This window comes from Lepisosteus platostomus, chromosome 22 (assembly GCF_059453375.1).
Source record: "Lepisosteus platostomus isolate fLepPlt1 chromosome 22, fLepPlt1.hap1, whole genome shotgun sequence".
Taxonomy (NCBI): Eukaryota; Metazoa; Chordata; class Actinopteri; order Semionotiformes; family Lepisosteidae; genus Lepisosteus; species Lepisosteus platostomus.
Window position 1 is genome coordinate 1,730,172 of NC_142632.1, and position 21,615 is coordinate 1,751,786.

At 49.3% G+C, this 21,615-nt stretch overlaps 12 non-coding genes across 12 annotated transcripts; 7 read left to right on the forward strand and 5 right to left on the reverse strand.

Moving 5' to 3' along the window:
• The first annotated feature begins 4,045 nt into the window (after positions 1-4,045).
• On the forward strand, positions 4,046-4,127 carry trnaf-aaa (transfer RNA phenylalanine (anticodon AAA)). The gene has a single exon. It is a non-coding gene; the product is annotated as a tRNA-Phe (tRNA).
• A 6,239-nt stretch (positions 4,128-10,366) lies between these two features.
• Positions 10,367-10,439, reverse strand: trnam-cau (transfer RNA methionine (anticodon CAU)). The gene has a single exon. It is a non-coding gene; the product is annotated as a tRNA-Met (tRNA).
• A 2,354-nt stretch (positions 10,440-12,793) lies between these two features.
• On the forward strand, positions 12,794-12,865 carry trnae-uuc (transfer RNA glutamic acid (anticodon UUC)). Its single transcript has one exon. It is a non-coding gene; the product is annotated as a tRNA-Glu (tRNA).
• A 1,158-nt stretch (positions 12,866-14,023) lies between these two features.
• On the reverse strand, positions 14,024-14,095 carry trnad-guc (transfer RNA aspartic acid (anticodon GUC)). Its single transcript has one exon. It is a non-coding gene; the product is annotated as a tRNA-Asp (tRNA).
• Positions 14,096-15,284: 1,189 nt separating this feature from the next.
• Positions 15,285-15,357, forward strand: trnav-aac (transfer RNA valine (anticodon AAC)). The gene has a single exon. It is a non-coding gene; the product is annotated as a tRNA-Val (tRNA).
• A 574-nt stretch (positions 15,358-15,931) lies between these two features.
• Positions 15,932-16,003, reverse strand: trnah-gug (transfer RNA histidin (anticodon GUG)). The gene has a single exon. It is a non-coding gene; the product is annotated as a tRNA-His (tRNA).
• Positions 16,004-16,204: 201 nt separating this feature from the next.
• trnae-uuc (transfer RNA glutamic acid (anticodon UUC)) lies at positions 16,205-16,276 on the forward strand. Its single transcript has one exon. It is a non-coding gene; the product is annotated as a tRNA-Glu (tRNA).
• A 2,386-nt stretch (positions 16,277-18,662) lies between these two features.
• trnav-aac (transfer RNA valine (anticodon AAC)) lies at positions 18,663-18,735 on the forward strand. Its single transcript has one exon. It is a non-coding gene; the product is annotated as a tRNA-Val (tRNA).
• Positions 18,736-19,309: 574 nt separating this feature from the next.
• trnah-gug (transfer RNA histidin (anticodon GUG)) lies at positions 19,310-19,381 on the reverse strand. Its single transcript has one exon. It is a non-coding gene; the product is annotated as a tRNA-His (tRNA).
• A 201-nt stretch (positions 19,382-19,582) lies between these two features.
• Positions 19,583-19,654, forward strand: trnae-uuc (transfer RNA glutamic acid (anticodon UUC)). The gene has a single exon. It is a non-coding gene; the product is annotated as a tRNA-Glu (tRNA).
• Positions 19,655-20,105: 451 nt separating this feature from the next.
• On the forward strand, positions 20,106-20,178 carry trnav-cac (transfer RNA valine (anticodon CAC)). Its single transcript has one exon. It is a non-coding gene; the product is annotated as a tRNA-Val (tRNA).
• Positions 20,179-20,812: 634 nt separating this feature from the next.
• trnad-guc (transfer RNA aspartic acid (anticodon GUC)) lies at positions 20,813-20,884 on the reverse strand. Its single transcript has one exon. It is a non-coding gene; the product is annotated as a tRNA-Asp (tRNA).
• Positions 20,885-21,615: the final 731 nt, after the last annotated feature.

A 21,615-nucleotide genomic window follows, 5' to 3' on the forward strand; every position in this document is an offset into this window, starting at 1 on the left:
CAGTAAGTCAACACGTAGTCCACATGAACGGTAGAAATATTCTCTTGTCTGTCTCTTGTTTGTATAGAACTGAATGTCCCTGACAATGTACTGTTAGTTTTAATTGAAGAACGGCATTTGTGTTCAAATATACCAGACAAGTTTATGTAACTGCTCATGCGACACTCAGTTGTAATTAGTCAAGAAATAAAGTCGAACAACAGCTGCGGGTTTGATTCTGAACGTATCAGATTGCAGCGCCTTTTACTTCCATTGACAAATGATAGAGATTTGAAGAGAGATCCTTCAGACCAGCAAGCAAACCCACGGCTATTTCGGTTTTCTATCTAGGCAACGTTGGTGTCTGCAATAGCATACATGAAAGCGTGATGCAATTTCTGTGGCTACATTTGTTGCACGTCATGCACAGTAAGAGTGTTTCTAACACCAAATAAAAAGTCAACAAATAGCGATCACGCCTTCTCCTCAGTTAACCCACTGAAACCCTTGCTGTTAACAGTTCTTTACTGCGTGCTTTAAGAGCACCTACACATCGTGTCGGTTCTTACAGCTTTATTCATTAGGTTTTCAAAGGCATAAGTAGAGCACCAGAGGTGCGAACGCAAAATGTGTGGTTATCTGAAGAATTGCTTTCCATGGCAGCGGGGCCAAGCGATTTAGCGTTTTTATAGTACCAGGAAAGGAGAAGCGGCACTCCGCCTCTGCCGCGCAGGCACAAGGTGACGTTCGGCAGACGCCGGAGTCGGCAGGTTTCGAACCTGCGCGGGGAAACCCCAACGCATTTCGAGCCCATCGCCTTAACCACTCGAGCACGACAAATGCGAGCTCCCCGCCGCCGCATTCCTCCTATAATCAAACACGGACTGCGAGGTGGCTGCGGAAACCTTTTTAAAGTTGCTCTCCGTTAAAAAAATTACCTTTCACAAGATTCGTGCCGGCAGACAGACACGCCTCAGAGGGTTTAAGGCTGGCTTCACGTTCAAATGATAAAGTCCCCCAGTCCGGATGTCAAAATGCAACTTTGGCAGACAGAAAAAACATCAACGAACCAAAAATGTGGACAAGGATTTTACAAGCTGCACCACACTGCACTTTCAAAAGCATTTACATTCGTGTTAGACGCAGGAATTGCCTTTGATTTGCGCGCTTACGAACGCCATGGAAAACGAAACAAAACTAAAGCCCTCAGCTCCTGCACTTGATTATAATCCCGTTACGTGTCGAAGCAGGAATTTAAGTCATCCTACCACTGCAACACGGGGAATAGAGGGAAATGAGCACAAGCTACGAATTGTCTCTAATCAGTCCCTACAGTTGTAAGACGCCTGGAAGCGTGCACCCCCATCATGAATCTTTGCGCATCTGTGCAAGGTAAACTCTGGAGCAGTCTCTGAAACGGCTCAAAGGAAACACGTGATTGATTCCATGTGCATCTGGGGTTCATTTCTTATTTACATTTAATTCAAGGGAAAGGCTTGGGTCAGTTTCAGACGGCCTCCAACAGCGAGATTCAAGCGCCCCACCTTCAGCCCAATCTGCGCCGCCAGAACGCCAACGGCTCCTCTGGTCTCCGGGGTGCGGTTGTGACCCCGTAACCTAAAGTGTTGGTGGCAGACAAATGGAGACTAACAGGTGATGTCCTAGGACATGACTACATTGTGACACTCGGTGGGGATGGTGACCATTGCTTGGAAAAGAGTGCGAGGCCCCTTTAGAAAAACATTTTGTTAACAGGCATTCTGCCTCAGCCTAAACACCTATAGCTTGCAAAGCGCATGCTATTAGACAGGCACCTCTGCAAAACCTTAAGAGTCTCTTAAACTAGTGATAGTAAGGTGTTCCCAATGGGCAATGTTCGGCTTTCAAATCATCTCTCCGTGGAAGCGCCGAGATGCAGCTGTTTAAGGCTTAGAAGCAGCTGACTGTTTTACTACCTAGCTGATCACTGTCAGTCAGGGAGCTTAGAGGTGAAAAGCCTGTCTGAGAGACAATTCGCCGTCGATCAGTTCAATATGTTCCGTACAAGCTCGGCGCACCTGAGATCATCTTGGTAGCCGTGTAGCTCATATGAGTGAAAGCGTGTGTGTCAGGACTCTTACTTGGCCATCCCAACATACGGAATTTCTTCTGTTTCAGCCACTCTGTTGTTGATGTACTCCTTTGTTTTTGTCATGTTGCAAGACCCAGCGTCTTTTGAGTTTTAGATCACAGGCAGACACCCTGACATTCTGCTGTAGAATTTCCTGATACATCTCGGAATTCATCGGTCCCTCGATGATTGCAAGCCGTACAGCCTCCGCCATGCTTCCCAGGTGGGATGAGGTTTTGGAGTTGGTATGCAGTGTTTTGTTATCTCCAAACATAACGCTGTGCACATTTACCAACAAGTTCAACTTTTGTCACGTCTGTCCACAGAACATTGTTCCAGGAGTTGCTGTGGAACATCCATGTGGTCTTTAGCAAACTTGAGAGGGGCAGTGGTGGTTTTTTTGTTGGGGAGAGCAGTGGTTTCCTCCATGGTGACCTCGCATGATCACCACTCCTGTTCAGATTTCTTCTTATGGTGGACTCATGAACACAGACGTAAGACAAAGTAAACCACCTGTGTGCTAGATCCCATCCCCACTCAGCTAGTCAAAGATTCCCTCAAAGGACTGGCAGGACCTATAATTAGTATGATGAATGCATCGCTTGCGTCAGGCGTCGTACATGATCAATTTAAGGTAGTGGTTCTTAGACCGCTCCTTAAGAAGTCAAATTTGGATCCACAAGTTCTTAACAACTACAGGCCTGTCTCAAAGGTCCCATTTCAATCTAAAAGTCTTGAAAGAATAGTTGTTGCCCAACATCAAATGGATTCAAATAATATACTTGAGAAATTTCAGTCTGGTTTCTGAAACTGCATTAACAAGAGTCGTAAATTATATTCTCTTAGCTACTGATGCGGGGAATGCAACAGTGCTAGGTTGCAACAGTGCTAGGAATGCAAACTTTAGGTTGCGCTTCTTCATGCTGCATCATTGGCATGAGTGGAGCTTTTTAAACGTCTGTACTTACTGCGCCCCATAAGAAATCGTTTGTCCCTGTTCAAAAGAGATTGTGCGATGTCCTGCAGCGTTCGCAAAGCAAACCTTTGACAGTTTGAATAGAGGAATTTATTCTGCTTCCTGTGCGTGCAGTAGTTACAAACTTGAACGTCTTTACACGATCTCCTGCAGTTTTCAGTGGGCAGGCTTGGTCAGATGGCTTGGAAAAACGCACTGTGTTTCGGCTCGGGAAACATCATGAGCAGTGTCCTGCATGTTTTCTGTGTATAGCTGTCTTTTAACGCATACAGAATTCATTCGAAATCATTGATTTCTCCAATTAACAAGGATCCCTTAAATGATGAGTCAAAGTAACATCTAATCGGATTAGTTTCCTTAGAGCTGGTTCAGAGTTTGCTCAAGAGTTTACCTTTCACAGATGAGCAAAGAAGAATGTTGGGGGTGCACGCTTCAAGGCACCTTACAGCTGTAGGGAGTGATTCGAGACGATTCGTGGCGTGTGCTCGTTCCCATATACCATACGCACCGGCGTGCAGTGCTAGGATGACGTACAATACCGCTTGGGCACGTAACGGCGTTATATGCAAGTGCGGGACGTGAGGGTTTTCGTTTGTTCGTTTTGTTTTGCTCTGCTTTGCTTTGTTTTGCTTTCCATCGCGTTGGTAAGAGCGTAAATAAAAAGGCGATTCCTGCGTCTACCACTAATGTAAGAGCTATTTCAAGTGCGACGTGGTGCGGCTTTTCAAATGCTTGTGGGCATTTCTCTGTTGTTGATTCTTTTTTTGTGTGTAACAAAGTGGCATTTTCATGTCCGGACGGGGAGACTTTATCATTCCGACATGAAGCCACCCTTAAGTCCTCTGAGGCGTGTCTGTCTGCAAGGCTTGTATTTTGGAAATGTTTTTTTGAAACGGAGAACGACTTTGAAATAGGCTTCCGCCGGCGCCTCGCGATCCAGGTAAGATTGTAGCAAGAACGCAGCGGCTGTGGGGCTTGCTGTAGTCGTGGCCGAGTGGTTAAGGCGATGGACTAAAAATCCATTGGGGTCTCCCTGCGCATGTTCGAATCCTGCCGACTACGTTGTCCGCCTCCAGTCGGTGTGTTCCGGCGCAAGCAAAGAAGCGCGCCTCTTTGTTGTTCCTGGTGGTTTTAAAACGCCCAATCGCTTGTACCCGCTGCCTTGAAATAAATTCTTCAGCATCCGCGAATGGCATTTTGCAGCTGGAAGCATATGTCGACGCTTTTTGCACAGAGCACCAAAAAAGCGTCTTTTTTGAAGGCCCAGACACTTAGCATTGGTGTTTCAGTGGTAGAATTCTTGCCTGCCACGCGGGAGGCTTGGGTTTGATTCCCGGCCAATGCAGTGGCTTTTGCAGCGAGCGGCTCCATCACTTGCATCCCCTTGCAACTCGCAACTGAAAACCCACTGAAGCTAAGCAGGTGTGAGCCAGGTCAGTACCCGGATGAGGGTAAGCTACAGGGAAAAACAAAGCTTCCAGCTGGAAGCGGTGTTAATGGTGCCGGCGGGGGGGCGCTCACCCTGAGGTCTGTGCGGGTCCCAATGTCCCAGCATAGTGACGGAGACGCTGTGTTGTAAAAGGGCGCTGTCTTTCGGATGAGATGTAAAACCGAGGTCATAGTGCTCTGTGGTCATTAAAAATGACCACCAAAACCTTTGACAAAAGCTCTTGGTAATTGATGGTCTTCAATAATGCTTCTCCTTTAGGTACATTTTAAATCAGCTGAAAAATGCTGTGAAATGGGGGGACACTTCAGGCCAGTGTAGGATTTGGGTTACAAGAACCATGAAACTGCACGAGAAAGCCCGTACACTGAATAACACGGCTTTCTATTCAAAGGAGGGCAAAAGAAATTCCCTGAGTTCGATTTTTTGCAGCACAGAGAGGACCACCGTCGTGAGGCCGGTTAGTTCAGTTGGTTAGAGCGGGGTGCTAATAACGCCAAGGTCATGGGTTCAATCCCCGTACGGGCTATGTTCTTTTCTCCTCTCTTACCAAAGCTGTTAGGTTCCTTTCTGTGGTGAGATGGGTTGTCATGCAATGCTGCCACATAGTGCCGACAGACAAGAGTGTTGCGGGAGAAGAGAAAAGTGTTTGAAGATTTAAGAGTGTCTTAGGTGGAGTCAAAATCAAGTGTCACAAATGCAAGTGGGAGGATTTCCAATGTTTAATATGGTAAAAATAAGCAGAAGTTATCTGCCGGTCATGGCACAGTCTGCCATGCTTTTGTCAGATACTGTAAAGTGGTGTCGAACTGGAGCCTCACCATTTGCATATGTGAGGCTCCAGTTATACATCGAGTGTCACATTAAATGACAAAAATGAAGAGAGTTAAAGCAGCTGGAGAGGTTTTCTTACAACTTTTGAGCTGACACAGTTTTGGAAAATGTTTCCTTCACGCTGCACTGTACAACATAGGCAGCCAAGAGTCTCCAAAACAAAACAGAATTGACAGATAGGAGAAAATTCCCACTCGTCCTGAAGTTCCCAAAATCCAGCACTGAGCGTAAACAAAGTGTCTAAGTAGCGTGGGAATGCTAACCCTAACCCTAGCTGGAGTTTGAGCAATCCAGCACTGAGCGTAAAAAGATGAGTCAAAGTAACGTCTAATCGGATTAGTTTCCTTAGAGCTGGTTCAGAGTTTGCTCAAGAGTTTACCCAGTGGGCATTGATTCGTCGAATATACGTATATTCACGGCGAAAATACGGCTATACGTATATATACGTCGCCTCGACGTATAATCAACGTCGAATTGCAACCGTAAAATCGACGACATTAATAAACGCATATATAACGTCGAAAACACATCTAACACAGTGCCTGAGGCTTTTTACTGTATGTATCGTGTGTGCCGCAACTAGGAGTATACGGCACTCTGCACAGTGTACGAAGTAAATTATTTCCGCAGTAATTAATTTACACGTGTATAATAAATATAGTAAATATAATAAATTAATTACTGCGAAAATAATTTTCTTCGTAAATCCTGCAATCCAGATGATTGGGGTATTGGTGCATGGCTACAGTCTGTGCTAGGAACATGGAGAGGGTCTCTGGTTCAATACATATTTGTGGGTCTGGTATTATTCGTTATGATCATATCGTTAATATCCTGTTTGAAAAACATGTGGACTAAAGCTGCTGCTTCTGTGCTAATTGTACGCCCTGAAGGGATCATGAAGGTCAAAAAATGATTTAATGGGAAAGGTTCTCTTATCTAGTGGCAGAACCTGATGGGTAGAACAATATAGCTTTAAGGGGGGTTACCCTTGGGAGTGATTCCCCTAGATGCAAATGATTATTGTGGTTTGTTTGTTCATAATAAGATGTTTTGCAGGAACGGAACAAAGAGAAATTTTACAACTTCAGCTAGAATTGTTCTACAAAACGTCACAGCTGAGGCAGGGGAACAATGTGTAGATTTTTCTAAGAGTTATTACCCAGTTGTTGACCAATCTGTTGACCAATGTTGACCAAAAAAGCCTAGGATTATGCTGGGCTCCAGCCCACAGGGATTTACCTGTGCTGTAAGAACTAATGAGTGAATAAGGAGACTGGATTCTGGTGAAAGACTTCAGGAAAAAGAAATGGTGTTCACTCAGGTGGAGGGGGCTGTACCAGGTGCTGCTGACCACTGCCACTGCTGTGAAGGTCACAGAAATGGTGCCCTGGATTCATGCTTCCCACTGTAAAAAGGTCACAAACGAACTGAACAAAGCGCAGGAGTGATGTCTCCACAAGGACAGATGGGGATAACCTGCTTGGGACTGATGTGCACAGCCTTTTTCCTTTTTATGTAGAAGCCTGTCACCACCCCAAAAGAGGAAGAATCTAAACACGAAGCCTCTTTGTATACAAACTGGCTGAATGAAACTGATAATGAGGGGGATATGCGTAATTTGTGGTATAAATTTATAAATCATACTGTAAAGTTAAAGAAATTTAATGCATCTTGTTATATATGTGCTTTAATGCCTCATTCTACAGCCTCACCCATGCGACTTTTTATGAAATGTACTCTTTTATTAATATCATGTTAGAAGGCTTAGACGCTATCAAACAAGAATTAAGGGGAGTTAGATTAATGGCACTTCAGAACAGGTTCGTGCTGGACCTTCAAAATGCAGCATCTGGAGGAGTCTATGCTTTAGTAGGAGACTCCTGTTGTACATATATTCCAGCTAATGACTATGATTACGGAAATCTTACACTCGCTATTCAGCATTTAAAAGAACTAAAAGACAAGGTGAATAAAGAGAGAGGCATAAAAGATACACCGGCTTTTCTCTCCTGGTTAGAATCACTGTTTGGGCCAGGGGGAATGTTTTTCTTTTAAGTTACTAACACCGATTATAGGGGCTGTGATACTTGTCTTCCTGTTTTTATGTTGCTGTATGACATGTATTATTCCAATGCTTCGAAATATGGAAATATGGTACCTAGGGGGATAAACTGTTCATCCTTCCAGTCTGGAGAATTGGCAGCTGTCTGACGTCAGTAAGTGATCCTTAAAAAATTAATAGTTCCATGACAGTGTGCATCACCAGAAAATCAATTTCAATGCATTAAAACTCTTGTTATCCTTCTGATCATTGAAGTGTCATTGCCCCAGCACTGTATACTCTTACTTTTGACGCCTGTCTGAAGTTGGATCCATTTCTAAGAATGGTGACTCACATATCCTCATGCTCAACTTTGGCTCAACCACACAAACTATGAAGTTAATCATCTGCTTTTGCTCCAAGATTTATGTTACTAGGCTCTGGGGATCCTCGTGTTCAAACTTTGCCCTTATTGTGGATGATCCATGACAGAATTCAGGGAATTCAGAATTCTGATACCTCAGCTCAGATTCTGACTGGGCAGACTGTCATTGCCTGGTGTGAATGTGTGCATATCTGTTTTTGTGCATGTTCTGTGGCCTGTTGTACAGTACATCACAAATGAAAGGGAAATGGAAAACTAAAATAAGACTCAAGTGTTTTAGCTTTCATTAGTATCTGTGCTAGATCCTGTCATCCACTGCTTACCACGACAGGCTCTAGCACAGGATAGCAGCTAATACATTTAACAATCTCACTGCACAATGTTGTATATTCAAGGGCTGATCTTCTGTACTTTTTCTTTCACTTTTCATTTCCTAGAAACTCAGTCCTGCCAGGAATAATCTGAGAACAAAATCAATCTGAGTGAAAATCTAAGCAGAGGAAGATTGTTTTACAGAGTTAACAAGGTCTAATTCAAGGTCATCAGCACTAACAACATTCTCTCTGGAGACAGGCGATAAGAAAATTGAAAGTGTGTATTGTTACATAACAGCAGAGACTATGAGTTATGCTATCATGAGAGTGGTGATGGATTTTTTTCATTGCTTAGTTTTGCAGGTTCTGTACATTTGAACATTCAAAGTGACTAAAGTAAAGGAGTTTTCCCTTTTTACCACATAATTCCCAAAGATCAACACTAATAGAAAGCCTAATTCCAGCCAAGATTCAATTACTGTCTCTCAGGCATCCCAGCAGTGGATTTCATGACTTCAGACAGCCATCTTTATCAGTGGAGAACTCAATGCTCTGAGGTTTACTGGCAGAGTCTCACACTGGGTAATATGTTGGTAAATAATGTCCTATGGAATTCTACTATTGATAAATTCTACTATGGAACTGCGATGTGTCCTGAAAAAATCTTCTATGATAGTGGTACAGTCCATCACACCCCACCTACAGCCTTTAAAAGAGAAAAAAATATTCTGATATTATGGTGGAAAAAGAGCCCTGGAATCTTTGTAGAAGGACCAAAGACGGAAAGAACGGGCAGTGTAACCATGGCGAAGAGAAGGGAAATATTGGAGAGAGCTTTTTTCATACACTTTTTATCATTGTTTTTCCAGCCCAACAATGATCAACAAATATGGGCAGGCGTCCTGTGCCAAATCCAATCTACCTTTCTTCCAAGCATACAGGAATGTCAGTGAATTAAATATTGACATATGAAAATACCCAAAAATATGCAATCACACATATGCAGTTTGAGCAAACATAAGACAATACCCAAGTACCACAAACTACCAGGCATCATTAGCAGTTCAGGTGGGGAGCTGTGTCAGCATGCGTAGGCTGCAAAGGAACAAGTAATAGGTCTATTCCATGCTTAAAAGAGAAGAAAGAAAACACAACATTTCAGCCGTGGAGCCCTCACACCTGAAGAAGGCTCCACGGCCGAAACGTTGTGTTTTCTTTCTTCTCTTTTCATCTAGTGTCATTAGCCAGTTCCTGTCAAAATAAAATAGAAATGGATAACATTCTAGAGAGAGTTTGAAATACCAAGGTACAATTTAAACCATATTTCTTCCACTACAACCACAATATTTTGGAGAGATCGCTGAGCCTAACTGTTCTGGCATGCCCGTTAGCCTCCGTCCTGCTTCACCAATGAATGCAACGGGGCACATTCTGAGGGAGATGCGGTCAATCAGGTTGCAGGAAAACCACGCTATGCTTTTTTTTGAGATCCTGAAAAGGACAGAGGGGCCATGTATATGTGTGTAGCTGGATATGTAATTGCAGGTGGCGTAGCAAATTCTGCTGAAGCCCCACTGCCTGGTGTGGACGGTAGCTGTGCATGTTGCAGCAGAATTGTGCATGTGAGATCAAGGGGGCATGTCATGTGTTTGAGCACTTCACTCCCTTCCGGAAGCACGTGATTCCCTGAGTCCAAAAAATTTGTAAGTTCTTTGGATGACCTGTGGACCGATCTTTCACGATGAAGAATTCCTTAAGAAGAATAGATCTCGGCCCACCATCCCAATGCCTCCATCTCAAAACAGCAACCTCCCACTGCCCTTAGTCTGCAAGGCAGTCCTTTCAAGTGCGATGATGACGCCGGGACCTTCGTTGCCTATTGTACGAGCTGAACTTTTGTGCTCATCAATTCAACGCTCTTTCCATCAACTCATCTTGTCTTTTGACGCTTCGTGTTTTGTGCTCCTTTGACTATCGGCATATCGGGTGACTGCAAACACTGAAGTTCTTGCTTACGGAGTGTGGAATAGTGTTTTCAAGTGATCGCTGTTCTGTCATGTTGACGCCGAGTGAATCTTTCTTTGGCAACATGGGCAGGCTGACAGCAGCGCGAGCGAAAGTAATGGCAAATTTCTTGACTTATTTCTGAATGTGAATGTTCTTTAGAAAAGGGATGCGGCGTTGCTTCTCCCCCGTGTAAAGGTCACGCATTCCAGACGTGGTTATGAGCGAACAGTTGCCGCAAGTGTTTGAAAAGAGCAAGAGAGGAAGCAGCCCTGCCCCGTGTGAGGATCAAACTCAGGACCTTCAGATGATGAGACTGACGCGCTACCAACTACGCCAACGAGGCCAGCTGCAGTACACAGCCGGAAAGTTTGCCTCATGGATTTCAGTCGCCCGTTCCCTAATCTTTAGACGCCCTCTGCTGGATGTTGCATTTGCCTTTTGATCTCACCGATACTTTTTTGGTCTGTTTCTGTTGCGAGTCTGTTTTTCAGATCTCACCTAGCACAAGTCTCTCTGGCTGAAGTGGCCTCTCTGCTTCAGCATCGTGCCCTCACTCAGCCATTAAAAACGTCACTCGGACTTCTGACATGCTGACATGAAATGTCAAGAGAGAGTGGCGGAGACGCTTAAGGCAGAGAGAAGATGAAGAGGGGGCGTGGCTGCGAAATGATTGACAGCTGCATGACGCTCTCCATGCAAGGTGTGACCACAGGCTAAAGGACACCTTTCGGCACATCAAGCTCTAAGCACACACCTGGAGGACGTGGGAAATGATCCCGCTACCTCTCGCATGCAAAGCGACCGCTGTACCATGCAAGCTAACCCCCCTCGCTGGGGCTCATGCCTCGGTGTCGCCTAGTGCCGCTTGTTCCCCTCTTACCGGGTGCAGTTCACTGCCCTTCATCTGCAAGGCAGTCGTGTAATTGCGGCTTTCTTGACTTATTGATGAAGGTCTGACTGGACGAGCGAATGACGCCTCTCCCCCGTCCTCAAGCTCGCTGACAGAATAAAATGGAAAGTGCTTCCGTGGCTCATTGGTTTAGGGGTATGATTCTCACTTAGGGTGTGGGAGGTCCTGGGTTCAACTTGCGGATGAGCCCTTGTGTGTTCTTTTTGTCCTCGTCCACAAGACTGGGAACTGATATCCACATCACCTTGCAGCATCTGCTTATGGCAAACGATGGAATGTGACTAATGACTGAACGAGCCTGGTGAATACTCATCACGTGGCACAATGAGAGCGTGCAGTCAGCTGTCCAAGGCAGCAACCTCATTGCTCGTTCAAAAGAACACGTACTGAAAACTCATCACCACTATGTCGTAAATGAGCACCGCGATCGCTTGTTGTCATGCGTCCTTACTTGGGAAATGCAGAAGCAAAAACTGCCCTCTCTCAGTCACCGAAACGTGTGTGGCTCGCCTTGCACTCTCTGCGCCTCGCATATTTATGGAGCTGTCTGCTCTTCTTTCTGTTGAAGTACGCAAGTTACGGGGCGTACTGCAGACTATGATGTGCTCAATGACAGCTTTCAAGATTTGAAAACTATGAGCTTGATGGCTCAAGTCGAACGAATGTGGTTGTTACGCAATTGATGATCAAACGCACGTATTCTAACGATTCGTGAGAGTATGTTCTAAAGGTCCCTGGCTCGATCCCGGGTTTCGGCATTTTGTTTCATCGCGCCCTTTGTTCCTATCTCCAGCGCCCTCTGCCTAAAGTGACGCGTCCCTTTCTCAGCCCGAAACGCAAGCGAGACACCAGCAGCAGTCCCTACAGGTTTCCGTAGTGTAGCGGCTATCACGTTCGCCTAACACGCGAAAGGTCCCCGGTTCGAGACTGGGTGCAAACAGCCTCTTCTTGCACGCTCCTGCACTTCACAGAGGTCTTGAACCACCAGTCATTTGTTCCCAATGTATTTCCGGTGCCTTCATGCACTCTTGTTCCAAACGCACGTTTTTTCTGTACCTGGAGCCGATCATTTGCAATTGGGCTATCCCTACAGACCAAGACGAGCTCTGTCGGCTCAAAAGCAGCGCAACACCTGCGAGAACAACAGAAAGATTAGTACCCAGCGGGGGCCTCTTAGTGAGCCCAAGATCTAATCAAGAATCGACTCCAGAAACAGGGCTTGGCGCATTGTTCCATACTCCGACCACTCTTGGTGTAAACAGGTCCCTCCTGGTCTCTGCATGAAATGCACTTTCCTGCGTTTGCTTTGGTGTAACTGGCTTCCCATGCATGGGCGAATGTGAAGAAGATCCTTAGTAAGTCATTGAAGAAACCCGAGAAGAGGTCGGAGTGGCCTCTGTCGTTCATCAACGATCCAGTCAGGCAGTACTCCTCTGTAAAGCGCTGTTCGTTCACATCGATTGGCTTTTTTTTGCCTTCATTCATGCAAGTAGTAAAAGCAGACGCCCCTATTCTGCCGTGACCCGGATTTGAAGCAGGGTTGTTGTGGCCACAACGCAAAGTACTGACCACTATACGATCACGGCGAGTTACCGATACACACGTGGCAGGGCGGAAAAGGCTGTGCTCTCTTCGTGTGACATAATTCGGGAAAGTCCTGACGTTGCATTTCAACTGAGCCCCAGTATACATCGACCCTTCGGCACTCTGAGTGACAACTCTCTTGCGTGTTTTCTCATATTTATGTAGTTTGCTTGCATGATGCCCGGAACAGCAGGGTTGTGCACTCCCATATGGTCTAGCGGTTAGGATTCCTGGTTTTCACCCAGGCGGCCCGGGTTCGACTCCCGGTATGGGAACGTGTCAATTTTGCCTCCTGCTTTCCAAAAGATCAGCACTGTGTACGAAGGAGCCACATTAAAACTACTCAACGTGCAAAACGTGCGAGAAGAGGGGGCGCTTGTTTCCAGCCGAAACTTCTCGCGTGTGAGACGAGCTGACCATCGCTGCAGGAGGTGGGAGGGTCACTCTGGTAGACAGGGCTGACCTTCGGCAATAGGATTTATACTCTCCAAGATGATATTTGCACTTTCTGGAGAGGCGATTTTCTCCACTTCAGTAGCCCGATTTCGTCGATTGCGTGGAGAGGGCTGTAGAATGTGGCGCCGTCTTTCCTGCTCCGTCCATGACAGGCGTGCTGGTCTCTGGAGAGAGAGCACGGTCCATCAGCGCACCCCAATAAAGGCACTGGAAGCAGCTGAATCGCATTGGCGAAGCTCAGCGCTGGGCCGCTGGGCACATCTGACCACAGTTTCCGTAGTGTAGTGGTTATCACGTTCGCCTCACACGCGAAAGATCCCCGGATCGAAACCGGGCGGAAACAGACCAGACTTCTTCTGTCGCCACGCACAAAAGGGGATTGGGGATTCGCCTAGTGCTGTGATCGAACAGACCCACTCACCTCTTAGTGTGGCGGGATCTGCACAGTGCATGTCGCAGCGCATCCTGCTTTCACTTCAATGCGCGTCCTGATGTACCCCGGTCTCCCGCATGACAGGTGGGGACAGGTGACAGGTCCACGTGACAGGTCCTATACTAACGAGGAAGACATCGCTCTCTCCGACCCCCGGCATCGTGTCCCGACCCACCGTGCTGGAAGCCGACTCGTGCTGTGATTCCTTTACGGAGCAGAAATGACAACCGAGCAGCCGAGAGATCATTTCAGCATTTCGCGTCTGAATGGAAAACACAAACGACCAACTCGGAATGATTTGCCTTTGACGCTTATCAAAGCGTTCTTTGTGCATCGAACAGACCCACTCACCTCTTAGTGTGGCGGGATCTGCACAGTGCATGTCGCAGCGCTCCCTGCTTTCACTTCAATGTGCTTCCTGATGTCGAGTCGTGTGCCGTGCGGAGGCTCTGAAAGCGAGAGCAATGAAAAGGTTCACGACGCTGTGTTAGAAAACAGAGAAGTGAAAGGCAGTCCTTTCTCTAAGGAGGTAAAAGAAAAGCTACTCCCCGTCGGGGAATCGAACCCCGGTCTCCCACGTGACAGGCGGGGATACTTGCCACTATACTAACGAGGAAGACATCACACACTCCGACCCCCGGCATCGTGTCCCGACCCAGCGTGCTGGAAGGCGACGCGTGCTGTGATTCCTTTACGGAGCAGAAATGACAACCGAGGAGCCGAGAGATCATTTCAGCATTTCGCGTCTGAACGGAAAACACAAACGACCAACTCGGAATGACTTGCTTTGGACGCTTTTCAAAGCGTTCTTTGTCCACGATAAACTGCGCCGCCTAGCAGATACAAATGGGTTGTACAACTTTGAAGTAGCAAATGGAAGAGGGCTAAGCCTCCTCTCTTTTAGCCCAGGTTCGATCTGTCTCCCAGAATCACCAGGGCGCACGCACACACACACACCCGTGCCGTTGAAGTACTCTGCTTCATTTCTGAGGGCAACTCAACATTCACTCCTACCCCGAGTGCAGAAAAGACAGCGTCTGCAGCAACAGCAGCTCAGGTCTCTGCACAGGAGCTAAGCTGCCCCCATCTCCTCTGCTCTGCGGCTCCTACGGAGTGGAGTCCTGCCTGGAGCCGTGTTTGCAGGCGGCGGCTCCCCGCTACCTGTCTGTGCGTTGTGTCCAAGAGCTCCTGGGAGGAAGAGAGAGCCCTCCGACTCGGGGGCTTTTCCACGGTCTGTGTGAGGAGGGGCGGGTGTGTCCAGCAGCTTATCGAGCGGAAGCCTGAGGCGGCGGAGAGCTGTGATCGTGCAGACCTTGAGGTGTCACCTCTTTGTCTGCTTTCCCGCCCTCCCTCCGCCCAAGCTCTGCTCCAAAGTAGCCCGGCAACCCCTCACACCTGCACGTGTCACAACCTAAGGTGTGGTCATGAGACACCCATGGGGTGTTGTTCTGTTCTTGCTAATTGTTTCCTGCCCGTCGCAGGCAGGAGTCCATGCGAGGAAGATGCGCTGGACAGAGCTCAGAGGGCGCACCTGGGTGGCTTTCGTTCTGAGTGACGTTCCTGCAACACTCTCCCGCTACTCTTGGTGCGCTCATGCCGCAACACAGGAAGGCTGAAGCAGGTGGCTGTGGGCTCTGTGCACCGCCGAAATAGCTCAGCTGGGAGAGCGTTAGACTGAAGATCTAAAGATCCCGGGTTTCGGTGTTTTGTTTCATCGCGCCCTTTGTTCCTCTCTCCAGCGCCCCCTGCCTAAAGTGACGCGTCCCTTTCTCAGCCCGAAACGCAAGCAGCAACAGTCCCTGCAGGTTTCCGTGGTGTAGCGGCTATCACGTTCGCCTAACACGCGAAAGGTCCCCGGTTCGAGACCGGGTGGAAACAGCCTCGTTTTGCACGCTCCTGTACTTCACAGAGGTATTGAGCGACCGGTCATTTGTTCCCAATGTATTTCCGGTGCCTTCATGCACTCTTGTACCAAACGCACGTTCCTTCTGTATGCGGAGCCGATCATTTGCAATTGGGCTGTGCCGACAGATCAGGACGAGCTCTGTCGGCTCAATAGCAGCGCAGGACCTGCAAGAACAACAGAAAGATTAGCATCCAGCGGGGGCTTCTTAGTGAGCCCAAGATCTCATCAAGAATCGGCTCCAGCAACAGGGCTGGGCGCATTGTTCCATTCTCCGACCACTCTTGGTGTAAACAAGTCCCTCCTGGTCTCTGCTTGAATTGCACTTTCCTACGTTTGCTTTGGTGTAACTGGCTTCCCCTGCATGGGCGAATGTGAAGAAGATCCTTAGTAAGTCATTGAAGAAACCCGAGAAGAGGTCGGAGTGGTCTCTGTCGTTCATCAACGATCCAGTCAGGCAGTACTCCTCTGTAAAGCGCCGTTCGTTCACATCAATTGGCTTTTTTTTGCCTTCATTCGTGCAAGTAGTAAAAGCAGACTCCCCTATTCTGCCGTGACCCGGATTCGAACCGGGGTTGTTGCGGCCACAACGCAAAGTACTGACCACTATACGATCACGGCGAGTTACCGATACACACGTGGCAGGGCGGAAAAGGCTGTGCTCTCTTCGTGTGACATAATTCGGGAAAGTCCTGACGTTGCATTTCAACTGAGCCCCAGTATACATCGACCCTTCGACACTCTGAGTGACAACTCTCTTGCGTGTTTTCTCATATTTATGTAGTTTGCTTGCATGATGCCCGGAACAGCAGGGTTGTGCACTCCCATATGGTCTAGCGGTTAGGATTCCTGGTTTTCACCCAGGCGGCCCGGGTTCGACTCCCGGTATGGGAACGTGTCAATTTTGCCTCCTGCTTTCCAAAAGATCAGCACTGTGTACGAAGGAGCCGCATTAAAACTACTCAACGTGCAAAACGTGCGAGAAGAGGGGGCGCTTGTTTCCAGCCGAAACTTCTCGCGTGTGAGACGAGCTGACCATCGCTGCAGGAGGTGGGAGGGTCACTCTGGTAGACAGGGCTGACCTTCGGCAATAGGATTTATACTCTCCAAGATGATATTTGCACTTTCTGGAGAGGCGATTTTCTCCACTTCAGTAGCCCGATTTCGTCGATTGCGTGGAGAGGGCTGTAGAATGTGGCGCCGTCTTTCCTGCTCCGTCCATGACAGGCGTGCTGGTCTCTGGAGAGAGAGCACGGTCCATCAGCGCACCCCAATAAAGGCACTGGAAGCAGCTGAATCGCATTGGCGAAGCTCAGCACTGGGCCGCTGGGCACATCTGACCACAGTTTCCGTAGTGTAGTGGTTATCACGTTCGCCTCACACGCGAAAGATCCCCGGATCGAAACCGGGTGGAAACAGACCAGACTTCTTCTGTCGCCACGCACAAAAGGGGATTGGGGATTCGCCTAGTGCTGTGATCGAACAGACCCACTCACCTCTTAGTGTGGCGGGATCTGCACAGTGCATGTCGCAGCGCATCCTGCTTTCACTTCAATGCGCGTCCTGATGTACCCCGGTCTCCCGCGTGACAGGTGGGGACAGGTGACAGGTCCTATACTAACGAGGAAGACATCACTCTCTCCGACTCCCGGCATCGTGTCCCGACCCACCGTGCTGGAAGCCGACTCGTGCTGTGATTCCTTTACGGAGCAGAAATGACAACCGAGGAGCCGAGAGATCATTTCAGCATTTCGCGTCTGAACGGAAAACACAAACGACCAACTCGGAATGATTTGCCTTTGACGCTTATCAAAGCGTTCTTTGTGCATCGAACAGACCCACTCACCTCTTAGTGTGGCGGGATCTGCACAGTGCATGTCGCAGCGCTCCCTGCTTTCACTTCAATGTGCTTCCTGATGTCGAGTCGTGTGCCGTGCGGAGACTCTGAAAGCGAGAGCAATGAAAAGGTGCACGACGCTGTGTTAGAAAACAGAGAAGTGAAAGGCAGTCCTTTCTCTAAGGAGGTAAAAGAAAAGCTACTCCCCGTCGGGGAATCGAACCCCAGTCTCACGCGTGACAGGCGGGGATACTTGCCACTATACTAACGAGGAAGACATCACACGCTCCGACCCCCGGCATCGTGTCCCGACCCAGCGTGCTGGAAGGCGACGCGTGCTGTGATTCCTTTACGGAGCAGAAATGACAACCGAGGAGCCGAGAGATCATTTCAGCATTTCGCGTCTGAACGGAAAACACAAACGACCAACTCGGAATGACTTGCTTTGGACGCTTTTCAAAGCGTTCTTTGTGCACGACAACTGCGCCGCCTAGCAGATACAAATGGAAGAGGGCTAAGCCTCCTCTCTTTTAGCCCAGGTTCGATCTGTCTCCCAGAATCACCAGGGCGCACGCACACACACACACCCGTGCCGTTGAAGTACTCTGCTTCATTTCTAAGGGCAACTCAACATTCACTCCTACCCCGAGTGCAGAAAAGACAGCGTCTGCAGCAACAGCAGCTCAGGTCTCTGCACAGGAGCTAAGCTGCCCCCATCTCCTCTGCTCTGCGGCTCCTACGGAGTGGAGTCCTGCCTGGAGCCGTGTTTGCAGGCGGCGGCTCCCCGCACCCTGTCTGTGCGTCGTGTCCAAGAGCTCCTGGGAGGAAGAGAGAGCCCTCCGACTCGGGGGCTTTTCCACGGTCTGTGTGAGGAGGGGCGGGTGTGTCCAGCAGCTTATCGAGCAGAAGCCTGGGGCGGCGGAGAGCTGTGATCGTGCAGACCTTGAGGTGTCACCTCTTTGTCTGCTTTCCCGCCCTCCCTCCGCCCAAGCTCTGCTCCAAAGTAGCCCGGCAACCCCTCACACCTGCACGTGTCACAACCTAAGGTGTGGTCATGAGACACCCATGGGGTGTTGTTCTGTTCTTGCTAATTGTTTCCTGCCCGTCGCAGGCAGGAGTCCATGCGAGGAAGATGCGCTGGACAGAGCTCAGAGGGCGCACCTGGGTGGCTTTCCTTCTGAGTGACGTTCCTGCAACACTCTCCCGCTACTCTTGGTGCGCTCATGCCGCAACACAGGAAGGCTGGAGCAGGTGGCTGTGGGCTCTGTGCACCGCCGAAATAGCTCAGCTGGGAGAGCGTTAGACTGAAGATCTAAAGATCCCGGGTTTCGGTGTTTTGTTTCATCGCGCCCTTTGTTCCTCTCTCCAGCGCCCCCTGCCTAAAGTGACGCGTCCCTTTCTCAGCCCGAAACGCAAGCGAGACACCAGCAGCAGTCCCTGCAGGTTTCCGTGGTGTAGCGGCTATCACGTTTGCCTAACACGCGAAAGGTCCCCGGTTCGAGACCGGGCGGAAACAGCCTCGTTTTGCACGCTTCTGTACTTCACAGAGGTATTGAGCGACCGGTCATTTGTTCCCAATGTATTTCCGGTACCTTCATGCACTCTTGTACCAAACGCACGTTCCTTCTGTATGCGGAGCCGATCATTTGCAATTGGGCTGTGCCGACAGATCAGGACGAGCTCTGTCGGCTCAAAAGCAGCGCAGGACCTGCAAGAACAACAGAAAGATTAGCATCCAGCGGGGGCTTCTTAGTGAGCCCAAGATCTCATCAAGAATCGGCTCCAGCAACAGGGCTGGGCGCATTGTTCCATTCTCCGACCACTCTCGGTGTAAACAAGTCCCTCCTGGTCTCTGCTTGAATTGCACTTTCCTGCGTTTGCTTTGGTGTAACTGGCTTCCCCTGCATGGGCGAATGTGAAGAAGATCCTTAGTAAGTCATTGAAGAAACCCGAGAAGAGGTCGGAGTGGTCTCTGTCGTTCATCAACGATCCAGTCAGGCAGTACTCCTCTGTAAAGCGCCGTTCGTTCACATCAATTGGCTTTTTTTTGCCTTCATTCGTGCAAGTAGTAAAAGCAGACGCCCCTATTCTGCCGTGACCCGGATTCGAACCGGGGTTGTTGCGGCCACAACGCAAAGTACTGACCACTATACGATCACGGCGAGTTACCGATACACACGTGGCAGGGCGGAAAAGGCTGTGCTCTCTTCGTGTGACATAATTCGGGAAAGTCCTGACGTTGCATTTCAACTGAGCCCCAGTATACATCGACCCTTCGACACTCTGAGTGACAACTCTCTTGCGTGTTTTCTCATATTTATGTAGTTTGCTTGCATGATGCCCGGAACAGCAGGGTTGTGCACTCCCATATGGTCTAGCGGTTAGGATTCCTGGTTTTCACCCAGGCGGCCCGGGTTCGACTCCCGGTATGGGAACGTGTCAATTTTGCCTCCTGCTTTCCAAAAGATCAGCACTGTGTACGAAGGAGCCGCATTAAAACTACTCAACGTGCAAAACGTGCGAGAAGAGGGGGCGCTTGTTTCCAGCCGAAACTTCTCGCGTGTGAGACGAGCTGACCATCGCTGCAGGAGGTGGGAGGGTCACTCTGGTAGACAGGGCTGACCTTCGGCAATAGGATTTATACTCTCCAAGATGATATTTGCACTTTCTGGAGAGGCGATTTTCTCCACTTCAGTAGCCCGATTTCGTCGATTGCGTGGAGAGGGCTGTAGAATGTGGCGCCGTCTTTCCTGCTCCGTCCATGACAGGCGTGCTGGTCTCTGGAGAGAGAGCACGGTCCATCAGCGCACCCCAATAAAGGCACTGGAAGCAGCTGAATCGCATTGGCGAAGCTCAGCGCTGGGCCGCTGGGCACATCTGACCACAGTTTCCGTAGTGTAGTGGTTATCACGTTCGCCTCACACGCGAAAGGTCCCCGGATCGAAACCGGGCGGAAACAGACCAGACTTCTTCTGTCGCCACGCACAAAAGGGGATTGGGGATTCGCCTAGCGCTGTGATCGAACAGACCCACTCACCTCTTAGTGTGGCGGGATCTGCACAGTGCATGTCGCAGCGCATCCTGCTTTCACTTCAATGCGCGTCCTGATGTACCCCGGTCTCCCGCGTGACAGGTGGGGACAGGTGACAGGTCCACGTGACAGGTCCTATACTAACGAGGAAGACATCACTCTCTCCGACCCCCGGCATCGTGTCCCGACCCACCGTGCTGGAAGCCGACTCGTGCTGTGATTCCTTTACGGAGCAGAAATGACAACCGAGGAGCCGAGAGATCATTTCAGCATTTCGCGTCTGAACGGAAAACACAAACGACCAACTCGGAATGATTTGCCTTTGACGCTTATCAAAGCGTTCTTTGTGCATCGAACAGACCCACTCACCTCTTAGTGTGGCGGGATCTGCACAGTGCATGTCGCAGCGCTCCCTGCTTTCACTTCAATGTGCTTCCTGATGTCGAGTCGTGTGCCGTGCGGAGACTCTGAAAGCGAGAGCAATGAAAAGGTGCACGACGCTGTGTTAGAAAACAGAGAAGTGAAAGGCAGTCCTTTCTCTAAGGAGGTAAAAGAAAAGCTACTCCCCGTCGGGGAATCGAACCCCGGTCTCCCGCGTGACAGGCGGGGATACTTGCCACTATACTAACGAGGAAGACATCACACGCTCCGACCCCCGGCATCGTGTCCCGACCCAGCGTGCTGGAAGGCGACGCGTGCTGTGATTCCTTTACGGAGCAGAAATGACAACCGAGGAGCCGAGAGATCATTTCAGCATTTCGCGTCTGAACGGAAAACACAAACGACCAACTCGGAATGACTTGCTTTGGACGCTTTTCAAAGCGTTCTTTGTGCACGACAACTGCGCCGCCTAGCAGATACAAATGGAAGAGGGCTAAGCCTCCTCTCTTTTAGCCCAGGTTCGATCTGTCTCCCAGAATCACCAGGGCGCACGCACACACACACACCCGTGCCGTTGAAGTACTCTGCTTCATTTCTAAGGGCAACTCAACATTCACTCCTACCCCGAGTGCAGAAAAGACAGCGTCTGCAGCAACAGCAGCTCAGGTCTCTGCACAGGAGCTAAGCTGCCCCCATCTCCTCTGCTCTGCGGCTCCTACGGAGTGGAGTCCTGCCTGGAGCCGTGTTTGCAGGCGGCGGCTCCCCGCACCCTGTCTGTGCGTCGTGTCCAAGAGCTCCTGGGAGGAAGAGAGAGCCCTCCGACTCGGGGGCTTTTCCACGGTCTGTGTGAGGAGGGGCGGGTGTGTCTAGCAGCTTATCGAGCAGAAGCCTGGGGCGGCGGAGAGCTGTGATCGTGCAGACCTTGAGGTGTCACCTCTTTGTCTGCTTTCCCGCCCTCCCTCCGCCCAAGCTCTGCTCCAAAGT